We start from the raw sequence: 13,747 nt of genomic DNA, 5'->3' as shown, positions 1-13,747 counted from the left end.
GACAAAGTCAGAAAGCCCAGACTGTGTCAAAGGAGAAAACCCTGTCAAGTCAACAGAAACATCGCGACCACAATCCCAGGAATAAAGTAACACATCTGCAGGTCTGAGGGCTCTGTCGTTCTCTCCAGACAACCCAATGTCAACCTCCTTCCTCGCTTTATTATTATTATTATTATTATTATTATTATTATTATTATTATTATTATTATTATTATTATTATTATTATTATTATTATTATTATTATTATTATTTTCACTGTATTTCCAATCTTAGTTTGTCGCATCCTAACAAGCTTCTTACAACTCCTTCCAATAACATTATGCATTGCATTCATTCATCTTGCAATATTGTCACATTACAATCATCTCAATTAAAAAATAACCACTCCATGTCACCGTCCCCATTGCTAGTGGTTAAAACACTAATTTAATTGCTCAATTCGTCGTGAATTTATCCTCCATCTTTTTTATTTAGAATGTCTGAATTTTATTCTTCTATTTCAAAAGTAAAAGGTAGTGATAAATCCACCTAATTTTTTGATAAATTCACTTTTGTTACGCATTAATTGTTTGTACATTACAAGTTATCAATGCTTATTGTAAGTGGATCTATAAACAAGTGGAAATATTAACTCCCAAAACTTAACAAGATATTAATTAAACTTTCTTTATTGTTTTTAAGTATTGAATATGTAACATAAAAAAAAGTGAATAAAAGGTTATGTGTAAAACTTTCATATCACAAAATAATTATTTTACTTAATTACACTACATAGTTTTTTATCCCGAGATAATAAAATTGAGACGGGAGCACACGAGCCGAAACTAGAGAATCACCATATACAACTCAACTACCATTCTCAAATGCCGCTAACACTTCCCACTTTTAATGATTGCCGGTGCAGTTACGATATAGCTAACCACCGATCCCTAAATAAGACATTGCGACGTTGGCACCAACTAAAGTGAGACTTCTACCGTTTCCCATGGCCACGTATATCCATAGCTCACACTCTTTTTGTTGACTAAAATTCGTAAACAACTTTTAAGTATACTTGTATGTGTCTATATATGTATATGTATAAACGAATTGTAAACAAATAAATGAATCATATTGAATATTTGAATATATACTTTATAAGATTTAAGATCTTCAATTCGGCCCGGGATTTGCCCAAATGGATCATTTTTTTTTTTTTTTTTTAATCTTAATTCTTAATTAGGCTTAAATGAACCACACAGGGTTTCCTTTTTATTTTTATTCTTTCATAAAACAAACTTATACTCGTATAGAAAATGGGAAATAATACGTATGTTAATTTGGCTGGTAATGGCAATGGGCTAAAAAAACCTTGTGATCTGCAGTTATTTGTGCAATGGGCGGGTACAAAAAAGTTCACCCCGCGGTCATGGGTCGAGTAAACTTTACTTGTTGACAGGTTGAGAGTGTGTCGCGGTTATAAATACCCGTTGGCGAGTTGAGAGAGGGTCTCGGTTATAAAATACCCGTTGCGTGTAAAATCCGACCCGCGAACCTGTGATATCCATTTGAGAAACCTGAGAGTATATCCGTTAACCCGAATACATATATTTAATAACACATTAATATATATACTTATATTTTAATATAAATCCTTAATTATTCATGAGTTTACCCGCGAGTTTATACTCAAGTTATTGGTATATTCGAGCACTTATTGTTTCATATGTATAGTTTTTAAACTCACGGGTTTTTTCATGGGTCACGGGCATCCGCGGGTCACAACCGTTGACAAGTAGACGGGCTCCGATGGGTAAAAAAAAATCATGGAGGGCAAGTCGCAAGTTTAAAAAATCAGTATCCACGCGTAATATGTATGGCATCGAAGCCACGAGCTACTTGATTGTAATATTGTCTCGTATATAATAAAATCTCACTTGCTTTTAAAAAAAAATCTGTATCCATCTCTCGCCGGTGTCATATCATAATCTGGCTTAAATGAACCACACTAGTTATACTATCATTACGTTATGTTATTAAGTATGATATGATTTACATATATGCTCATTATTACTCCCTCATCTGAAATTTGTGATTCACTTTTTATTATTGAATTGTCACAAATTAATTGTTCATTTCTATAAATAAATAAGAATAAAGAGATAAATGTCTCTAATACTTTTGATATATACATGTAAGACAAAAAGTAAAATTTAAAAATAAAAGGTAAAACTGTAAAGTAAGTATACAAATATAACGTGATAATGATATTTAATTAAACTACGTGCGTTTTATCTAGGACAATAGAATTAGAACGGAAGAAGTAATATTTTTTATTCATCTAGTATCTAATAGACAATGTATTTGAAAAGTAAAAAACTTTGAATTCCCTTTCCCTTTGTGATCAAGCCAAAAATGACTTGAGTGTAAAGAAGTGAAAGAATTTAACCTTCGAAAAGGGTTCCTACGATTGAGATTAGTGGACTTGGGGGTGTTGTGGTGGTTGACTTTTGCCGAGGCTCCAAGGTGAACTTAAATAGAAGATTAGAGTTAGCAAAATGTGTGATTAGCCTCCAAATGACACTTTTGGCTTGCATTTATAGGCCTCTGATCATGCATATTTTTACCATAGGGTTAATATGTCTGTTCAATACGTAAAGGGGGGGGGGGGGGGGGTTTAAGGATCTTAGAACAAGGCTCTCCGGTCCGGCTACCGTGAATAACGTTGGCCGACATGATGATGTCGGCGGGGTGGCCAAGTGATTAAGTCCACCTTCGACAACGGTCATTGATCGGAAGGCCCCATATAAGGCTGTAGGTGCTAGTCAACAAAGAACTAACCTGTTAACCTTGAGAAGACGAGAGATGATGCTGGTTACGTAAAATGTGTGGTTGATGATTGTTACGTAACGTGGTTATACCTTAGAATGATAATTAGGGTTTGTATATATAGGCAAACCCTAATTCTAGAACCATCCGAGATAATGGTAATCCCTTCCATAACCAACTCCCCCGAATTACGGATATAATTATGGAAAAGATACTTACTTGAGGACCAAGTAACCGCCGTACCGGGAACAAAGGCTTTCGATACGAATCCGCATGCCGCATACCGCATACAAAGTAAACGCATACGCATGCTAGCGAGTGCCCGCATACGTATATATTGCGCATGCGGGTTGCGGTATCATTATGTCCCCCCAGTTTGATGTTATATGGCTCAAGATATATGATATCAAACTATTAAGCGAAAAGGAAAAAACAAGAAAACGGCTAGCATTTAATTTTCCGCGTGCGTTTCGAGGTCATTAAATGCTTGTCACTGTCGCAGAAGCCCATTCGGCTGACAAGACGTAAAGTGGCACTTGGCAGGCGCGTGTCAGCCACGCGCTCCTAGTGAACCATACCAAACTGACATCCACGCGCGTACAGAAAGTGCTATCCTTTGATTGCGTTACACGTGTACAGCCACGATGAGACCATTTCACCCCATGAACCCCAATCTACACTATAAATAGACCCAATTCACATTCATTTCTATTTTTCTGCCACAACCTTCTCCAATACGCTGCTAATTCACATTCCGATCAATTCCCGAACATTCCGGCCAATCTTCAAGAGGTTAGTTATTCTCCGATCACTTATAGAAAATGACTAAAGCTAATGAGACGTATGTAGATAGTGTAGTATCGATTATAGAGCAAAAGCATATAGATTCTTTAGTGAAACAATACCCACCGTTAGCACAGTACAATCCGGTGCCTCCCCAATCTAATCAACGTGCCCACAAACCGCCGGAGAACAAAGTAGCAATTTTAGAGTGCCACCTTCCGACTTCTTCCTAGGCGTTTTAGATGATTTCTGCGTAGGATTAGGGCAACTACACCCTTACGCCATAGGGAAGATTGTATTGTTTGAGATGTGGTGCGTTGCACTCAACAAGGTACCCTTGGTTAAGGTATTCTGCCATCTATACCGCTTAGCCAATCACCACAAATCGTGGTTCACATTCTTTGCTCGTCAAAACTTCACCAAAACCCCAAAATCGAATGCGGGCCACTGGAAAGAAACATTCTTTTTTATTAACCAAACTGTGGTTGGTACCAACTTTCCGCAAACACTTATCTGGTGCGAAAATGTGGCTAAGGATGTGAAAAAAACCCTGGTCCTAGATGATGAAGAAACAAAGCTATTAGCGGAGTGCGCTAACACACAGCTGGTGCACGGTCATACGGGAACTTGATGCTGCGGTTAGGAAAGATATCCGCATACTGGGCATGGGAGAACGTGCGTCCAGCCATAATCGGACCGAATGGCAAGGATAGAAATAGTATTAACGCACACTAACATATAACAATTTGCTACATACTTATATGTGCTAACTTATGCGCGCTTGTTTGCAGAGATGAAGATGAAGAAGGTACTTACAGCGGAGGAGATTGCGGGAATATCTTTTCGCAAGTAAAACATTGAACAACAACTGGAGCAGAAGCGTACTGGTGAAAACTAGTTATCCGCACCTGCCACCTCAGCCAACAAACGCAAGGCTACCGAAGCCCCCCAAACCAAACAAAAGAAAAAGAAGCTCACTGCCAAACAAAGGGAGGACATGCGGAACGACAACTTCGTTACCATCGATCCAGAATCTGCGGATCTACCTCCCCCCACTACTGGTAAGCATCCTTTTCCTGCGTAAACTCCGCATACTTAATGCATATGCTAACGAGTTACTAATACGCAGAGCATGTTGAGGAGACGCATCAGACTCCACCGCGAGTCAATCCGGAGCTTGAAGCCACTGCCACATCGAGAGATAAGGCGATACATCTGGATTCTGATTCTACGCCGACTCCACCCCGCGGTAGCTTCCGCCTGGCTAACTTGAGCCAACTCACCCAATCCTCTGCAGAAAATGCCGCCGAGCAGTCGACGTTTATGCAACAAATATTCCCTGCGGAATTCCGCGATCAACTGGCCGCTTTGCCCTTCAACCAAGCGCACAATGCCTTTGTCCAAAATGGCCTTGTGTTCTTTGGCATGTTTGCAGATCAAGCCCGTCGTTCCACTAACTTATATCAAGTGGCCCTGCGTAAAGAAACAGAGTTAGGGCTACTGCAAGCGAGGGTTGACCAGGTTAAAAAAGACAGGGATGCCGCGAAAGAGGCGCGCAAGGCGGTGGAGTTGACTGCGGCAGAAACAAAAATCGCCCTGATCGAGGAAAGGAAGAAAAACCGCGAGTTGGTTGGTGCGGTTGACCAAGCTAAGGGAGAGACTGAGCGCCTGCGGTTGGAGCTAGAAAGGGTGAATAGGGAGAAGGATGACGCAGTGACTGGCCGCGAACTGGCAGAGGCGGACTTATTAAAGCTTCGCACCGCCCTTCCTACCATTGTGCAGAAGGTGATGGACTCGGGTCCCGTATCTAACAAGTTCAAAGCCTATGTTGATGCAGTGAAGGACCATGAGATCAACAAGGCAGTACTGGAGGTGATCAAAGGTTGCGATCTGACACCGCCGTACCCCGACATTGTTCAGAAGAAGTTGAAGGAGGGTACAGTGGCAGTACTCCTTGAAGCTAAAGAGGCCATCACAGCCATCCCAATCCCCCTAATCAATGTTTTTGCCGCGGACCCGAACATGTCGATTGATGGGTACCTCAAGGAGGATTTTCAGTTGTGGCTTGTAACCGTTTGCACCGTAAGTCCTATGCTCAGGCAGGCAATTGTAGATACAATTTTGTTTGGCCCTAAGTCCCGTGTCGGGTAGGCGTTTGAAACAATTGTGATGTGTAATAACTTAATTTTCGTATATATTATTATGTTATGCATGCGTTATGTATTTATTTTTTGTATATCGAGAATCAAAAACAAAAGATGAACCGCATGCCCATGCGCATAGTTAACTGATAATGCTAAAAACGAACATATATTTTATAGCATTATCCCTCAAGAAAGACAAGCTTTTAGTTGCAATTGTTCTATTTACAAGTGATATTCGTTTAAATAATAAAAGGTGAAGACAAAAGACAGATTCGACGAATTGAAGATGCAAACAACCAAAAAGCTCAAAAGTACAAAGTACAATCAAAGTGGTTCAAATTATTGATGAGAAACGTCTAAAAGTTACAAGAGTACGAGCCACAAAACGCAAAGTACAAGATATTAAATAGTACGAAAGGACGTTCAAAAATCCGGAACCGGAACCAGAGTCAACTCTCAACGCGCGACGCAACGGACTAAAAATTACAAGTCAACTATGCACATAAATATAATATAATATATAAATAATTCTAAAAATTATATATATATTATATTTATTTATTAAAACCGTCGGCAAATAAAAAACAAAAGTATGTGAGCTGTAAAAGAAGGTCATGTGATCGCATGGCCAGGAAGACCAAAAACCATGCGATCGCATGGTGCACTGTATCAGCTCAGGTCCTATAAAGTTCGCGTGTTTTGGCCGAAAATAACACATCTTTTTCTATCCTCTCTATCTCTTACGATATATATATATATATATATATATATATATATATATATATATATATATATATATATATATATATATATATATATATATAATTTATAATTTTAATTTTAATTTAAGATTAATAATAATAAGGGTATGTTAGCGAATGTTGTAAGTGTGTAAGTCGAAATTCTGTCCGTGTAAAGCTACGCTATTATTAATCATTGTAAGTTATGTTCAACCTTTTTAAATTAATGTCTCTTAGCTAAGTTATTATTATGCTTATTTAAGCCGAAGTAATCGTGATGTTGGCTAAAATATTAAAGACGAGGTAATTGGGCTTTGGACCATAATTGGGATTTGGATAAAAGAACGACACTTGTGGAAATTAGACTATGGGCTATTAATGGGCTTTATATTAACTAAATGATGCCTCGTTAATTTAATATATAGACTTATAATTTGACGTATTTATATATAACCACATACGCTTGACTGGGTACGGTGGGCGGGATATCTATAAATACCAATAATTATTCATTTGACCAGACACGGGGATGGATTAATAATCAATAGACTTGTTGAAACAGGGGTGAATTACATACAAGGGTAATTGGTGTAATTGTTAACAAAGTAATAAAACCTTGGATTACACGCAGTCGATAACCTGGTGTATTCATTAAACAAAGTATTAAGACCTTGTTACAGTTCGAATCCCCAATTAGTTGGAATATTTGACTTCGGGTATAAGGATAATTTGACGAAGACTCTCGCACTTTATATTTATGACTGATGGACTATTATGGACAAAACCGTATGCACATATCAAACATTCCAGGACAAAGGACAGTTAACCCATGGTAATAAATTAAAATAAACAAGTCAAACATCATGATTATGGAAGTTTAAATAAGCATAATTCTTTTATTTCATATTTTATCGCACTTTTATTTACTGTCATTTTATTTATCGTACTTTTTAATTATCGCAATTTTATTTATCGCACTTTAATTATCGTCATTTACTTTATGCTTTAAATTAAGTTATATTTATTTATAATATTTTACATTAGGTTTTAACTGTTACTTAAGACATAAAATCGACAAACCGGTCATTAAACGGTAAAAACCCCCTTTTATAATAATAGTATTACTTTTATATATATATATATATATATATATATATATATATATATATATATATATATATATATATATATATATATATACAAATATAGTTTTAAAAAATATAGCGTTAAACTTGGCTAGTTCCCTGTGGACGAACCGGACTTACTAAAAACTACACTACTGTACGATTAGGTACACTGCCTATAAGTGTTGTAGCAAGGTTTAGGTATTTCCACTCTATAAATAAATAACTTGTGTAAAATTGTATCGTATTTAATAGTATTTCGCAATAAAAATATAACTATTTCGTATACACCTCTACGCACATCAAGTATTTTTGGCGCCGCTGCCGGGGAAAAACAACGCCGAAAGCGAAACGCTATAAAAAAAAGATTTTTATTAAGTTTTAATTTCTTTTTGTAAAAATACGTTTTAAATATTAAAAATACAAAAATATAAAAAGAAAAACAAAATATATATATTTTTAAGAGTTGTTCAAAATATATAAAATTATAAGTTATTTTTATTTCTATTTTAGTTTTAAATATAAGTTTTATTTAATTTATATAAATATTTTATATAAATATAAAAACAGAAAAAAAAATAATTAAAATTGTATTCGGGCTACACTGTAGCAGCCCAATTTGTGACCTGAATATCTGGGCCATGCGACCGCATGGACCCGTAGGCTAAAACTCATGCGACTGCATGAGATAACCTGACACGCCATATCTGAACCTGGTACTGCATTAATTACGGGTATTATTAATTATTATTATTATTAAACCCTAATTAGGGTTTATATTTTATATTAATTAGTTTAGTTTTTAGTTTTAATTTGTAATTTATGTTATAATTAGTTTATTAAATATATAAATTAATACTTTTATAAAAAAAATAATATAAAAATAATATTTTTATAAAAAAATTGTATTTTTATAACATTAAGCATATTTTTATATTTTGTATATTTTTAATCGTTAAAGCGTAATTTTTCATTCGTAACTTAGTATTTTGCCGTAGTTATTTTTATTTCTAGATTTTTAGGCTTTGCCGTAAAATCCCTTAAGTGCTTTTTCTTTAGACTAAGATTTAAGTGCTTTAGAATTTTGCGACGCCGTTTTAAGATTTTAGTACTTTTTAAGTTATTGTCGTTTTGGATTTAGAATTCTTTTAGGCTTTAATACCTTTAGACGTAAGTTTTAAATTTTAGTTTTTAGATATTTAAGTTTCGACACTGCATTTTATTATTTTTCGACGCTTATTTTTCAACCTTTTATTTTTCGACGTTTTTTTTCGACGCGCTCTTTTTCTTTCTTATTTCTCGACGCTCTAGTTTTTAGGACATAGAATTTTCTATTCCTTCTCTAAAATTTCTTTAAACTTCAACGAAAAATTATTTTAAACGGTTAAATTGATAGACATCCAAAATTTTCTGGTTCGTAGTAATAGTTGGATTTGTTAGTGGCGAGTTGTGGGCTTCCGATTTAAAGGGTCCTGGCTACCTGCTGCATCTATTGGCTATTCGAAACGTGGGCAAAATCAGAAAAGTCTATTAATTTGATAATTTATATAATTTTTATCTTTTATAACTAATAGGATATTCAGTGAATGCACCGAGCAAAACGTTCACCACCTTTCATGTAGTGACCCGAACTTTTCCATGTTTATATATATTAATTGAGATTGATATTTACATGATTAAATGTTTCCAACATGTTAAGCAATCAAACTTGTTAAGACTTGATTAATTGAAATATGTTTCATATAGACAATTGACCACCCAAGTTGACCGGTGATTCAAGAACGTTAAAACTTGTAAAAACTATATGATGACATATATATGGATATATATATAGTTAACATGATACTATGATAAGTAAACATATCATTAAGTATATTAACAATGAACTACATATGTAAAAACAAGACTACTAACTTAATGATTTTTATCTCTATGTATGGGATGTGTATTGAAATATGAAATCTTGTGGTCTATTATTATGATTTGATATATATAGGTTAAACCTATAACTCACCAACATTTTTGTTGACGTTTTAAGCATGTTTATTCTCAGGTGATTATTAAGAGCTTCCGCTGTCGCATACTTAAATAAGGACGAGATTTGGAGTCCATGCTTGTATGATATTGTGTAAAAACTGCATTCAAGAAACTTATTTTGTTGTAACATATTTGTATTGTAAACCATTATGTAATGGTCGTGTGTAAACAGGATATTTTAGATTATCATTATTTGATAATCTACGTAAAGCTTTTTAAACCTTTATTGATGAAATAAAGGTTATGGTTTGTTTTAAAATGAATGCAGTCTTTGAAAAACATCTCATATAGAGGTCAAAACCTCGCAACGAAATCAATTAATATGGAACGTTTTTAATCAATAAGAACGGGACATTTCAGTTGGTATCCGAGCGTTGGTCTTAGAGAACCAGAATTTTGCATTAGTGTGTCTTATCGAGTTTGTTAGGATGCATTAGTGAGTCTGGACTTCGACCGTGTTTACTTGAAAAATGATTGCTTAACAAATTTTGTTGGAAACTATATATTTTTAACATGTGAATATTATGTGATATATTAATCTCTTAACGCATTTGATATTATGTGATAGATGTCTACCTCTAGAACAAGTCCCATTGACTCACCTAATAATAATGAAGAGTCGAATGTAAATTGGAATGATTCGTGGACTGATTCACAAGTTCCCGAAGAGGAACCGGAAGAAGAGTCGGAACCGGAAGAAGAATCGGAACCGGAAGAAGAATCAGAACTGGATGAAGAAATAGAACTGGTGGGGGAAATAATAAAACGGTTAAGTAAAAGAAAATCCTCAACCAACCGACCAAGGTTAATTATGGTCAATGGTGTTTCCGCCAAGGAAGCAAAATATTGGGAGGATTACCAATTCTCCGCTGAATCGGATTCCGACGAGAATCCCGATGATGTTATAGAAATTACCCCAACTGAATTTAAAAAGGCAAAAGAAAATAATAAGGGAAAGGGCATAAAAATAGAGAAATCTAATTCCAACCCCGATGAACTTTATATGTATCGTCAACCCCCGAAGTCCTTAAGTTGTAACAATGACCCGGGAACCTCTAAACCACCAGGTTTTTCTAAACCAATGTGGAAAACGACGGCTCGCATTAGGGGAACATCGTATATCCCTAGAAACTTGGCAAAACGAACCAAAACCGAAGAAGAAGAAACAAGCGAGTCAGAATAAGATAGTTGTATTCGTGTGGTGTAATATATGTAATATAGTGTGCTTATGCTTTATGATATATGTAAAAATTGCTTGTATTAATAAGTATTTTTTTTATGAATCTAACTCTTGTCTATTTTACAGTATAAAAACACAAAATGGATAGACAACCCAATATTTTAAGAGACCTACCCGGAGACATGATTGATGAAATCTTGTCTAGAGTCGGTCAGAATTCTTCGGCACAACTATTTAAGGCGAGATCAGTTTGTAAGACATTCGAAGAACGTTCCAAGAATGCCTTGGTTTATAAAAGGCTTTCGTTCGAAAGATGGGGGATATCATATTGGGAAATCCATAAGTTACTATGTGTTTACTTTGACGCATATATTGCGGGAAACCCAAATGCTATTTTACGCAATGGGTTAAGAAATTATTTTGACTCAATATATCCGAATATTGGACTTCGTGATTTAGAAAAAGCGGCTAACATGCAACATAAAGAAGCATGTTATGCTTACGGATTAGTAATGTTCGCTTCTCACCAAAGTGAGAACAAGAACATCGGGCTACAACTATTAAACAAAACGTTCCCACAAGTGACGGAGTCGGTAATTGGGGTAAGAAATGAGGTTTTTAGATTTTTACGGGACTGTTGGACATTACGTAACCCTCGTCCCTTTGACGACGTTACAACACGCTGTCATATCAACGGCCATAACGGTTATGTTCCACAAGACCAAGGATGAGAAGTAATCCTAGTAAAACCAGAATGCATGACTTGTTTCTGGACGTATGAATTACGTGTCTTTATTGCCTTTGCTGAACGACTTGTGTACTAGCTAGAATTATCTTCACAACCATCTTGTATCAAATTTATTGTGTACTATATTTCATGCTATAAGTAAAATAAGCGGTATTGTAAGTTTGTAAAATATTGTGTAAAAGTTTGAACGTGAAATATTATTATAATCAGTTTTTCATATAGAATTGTAGTAGTTGAATTGTATATTAGCTACTAAGTATGAACTTAACGGGTAGGTACTACCCGAATTTAAACTTATAAAACGCTAATATGAAGAAAAAGCTTTTATAAATGAGTTCATATTATGCTACGAAATACTATTAACTACTCTTAATATTCTGTATGATTAACTTGTTCTATTTGACTATTTTGAAGGAAATGGCACCGACTACTCGACACACCGTGAATATGAATGAAGAGGAATTCCGTACTTTTCTAGCTTCAAACATAGCCGCAGTACAGGCTGCGCTACATACCAACAATAACCTTGGATCTAGCAGTACAGGAAATCGTGTAGGATGCACCTACAAAGAATTCACTGCCTGCAAACCTTTAGAATTTGATGGAACCGAAGGACCGATCGGATTGAAACGGTGGACCGAGAAGGTCGAATCGGTGTTTGACATAAGTAAGTGTACTGAAGAGGACAAAGTGAAGTACGCTACGCATACCTTCACAGGTTCTGCGTTAACATGGTGGAATACCTATCTAGAGCAAGTGGGACAAGATGATGCTTACGCACTACCGTGGTCAGCATTCAAGCACTTGATGAACGAGAAGTACCGTCCCAGAACCGAGGTCAATAAGCTCAAGACAGAACTTAGAGGGTTACGAACTCAAGGATTTGATATTACCACGTACGAAAGACGATTCACAGAATTGTGCCTATTGTGTCCGGGAGCTTTCGAAGATGAGGAAGAGAAGATCGACGCGTTTGTGAAAGGATTACCGGAAAGAATCCAAGAAGATATAAGTTCACACGAGCCCGCCTCCATACAACAGGCATGTAGAATGGCTCACAAACTAGTGAACCAGATTGAAGAAAGAATTAAAGAACAGACTGCTGAAGAGGCCAATGTGAAGCAAGTCAAAAGAAAGTGGGAGGAAAACGGTGATAAGAATCACCAATACAACAACAACAGCAATTACAACAATAATCGCAACAATTATCCCAACAATCGCAACATCAATCGCAACTACAACAAATGGCCCAACAACAACAACAACAACAACAACAACAACAACAACAGCAACTACAACAATCATCCCAACAACAATAATAACCGCAACAACAACAACAACAATCAGAAGCAGCTATGCCAAAGGTGTGAAAAGTATCACTCGGGGTTCTGCACCAAATTTTGCAACAAGTGTAAAAGAAATGGTCATAGCGTGGCGAAGTGTGAGGTCTACGGACCAGGGGTTAATAGAACGAAAGGAACAAATGGTGTCGGAACGAGTAATGGCGGAGCAAGTAGTGTCGGAGCAAGTTATGCCAATGTAGTTTGTTATAAATGTGGAAAATCGGGCCACATTATTAGAAATTGCCTGAACCAGGAGAACACGAATGGACAAGGCCACGGAAGAGTTTTCAATATTAATGCGGCAGAGGCACAGGAAGACCCGGAGCTTGTTACGGGTACGTTTCTTATTGACAATAAATCTGCTTACGTTTTATTTGATTCGGGTGCGGATAGAAGCTATATGAGTAGAGATTTTTGTGCTAAATTAAGTTGTCCATTGACGCCTTTGGATAGTAAATTTTTACTCGAATTAGCAAATGGTAAATTAATTTCAGCAGATAATATATGTCGGAATCGAGAAATTAAACTGGTTAGCGAAACATTTATGATTGATTTGATACCAGTAGAGTTAGGGAGTTTTGATGTGATAATCGGTATGGACTGGTTGAAAGAAGTGAAAGCAGAGATTGTTTGTTACAAAAATGCAATTCGCATTATACGAGAAAAAGGAAAACCCTTAATGGTGTACGGAGAAAAGGGCAACACGAAGCTACATCTTATTAGTAATTTGAAGGCACAAAAACTAATAAGAAAAGGTTGCTATGCTGTTCTAGCACACGTCGAGAAAGTACAAACTGAAGAAAAGAGCATCAATGATGTTCCCATTGCAAAAGAATTTC

This window comes from Rutidosis leptorrhynchoides, chromosome 8 (assembly GCF_046630445.1).
Source record: "Rutidosis leptorrhynchoides isolate AG116_Rl617_1_P2 chromosome 8, CSIRO_AGI_Rlap_v1, whole genome shotgun sequence".
NCBI classification, from domain to species: Eukaryota; Viridiplantae; Streptophyta; class Magnoliopsida; order Asterales; family Asteraceae; genus Rutidosis; species Rutidosis leptorrhynchoides.
The sequence above is the reverse complement of the archived record's forward strand: the minus strand, read 5'-3'. Positions refer to the sequence as shown.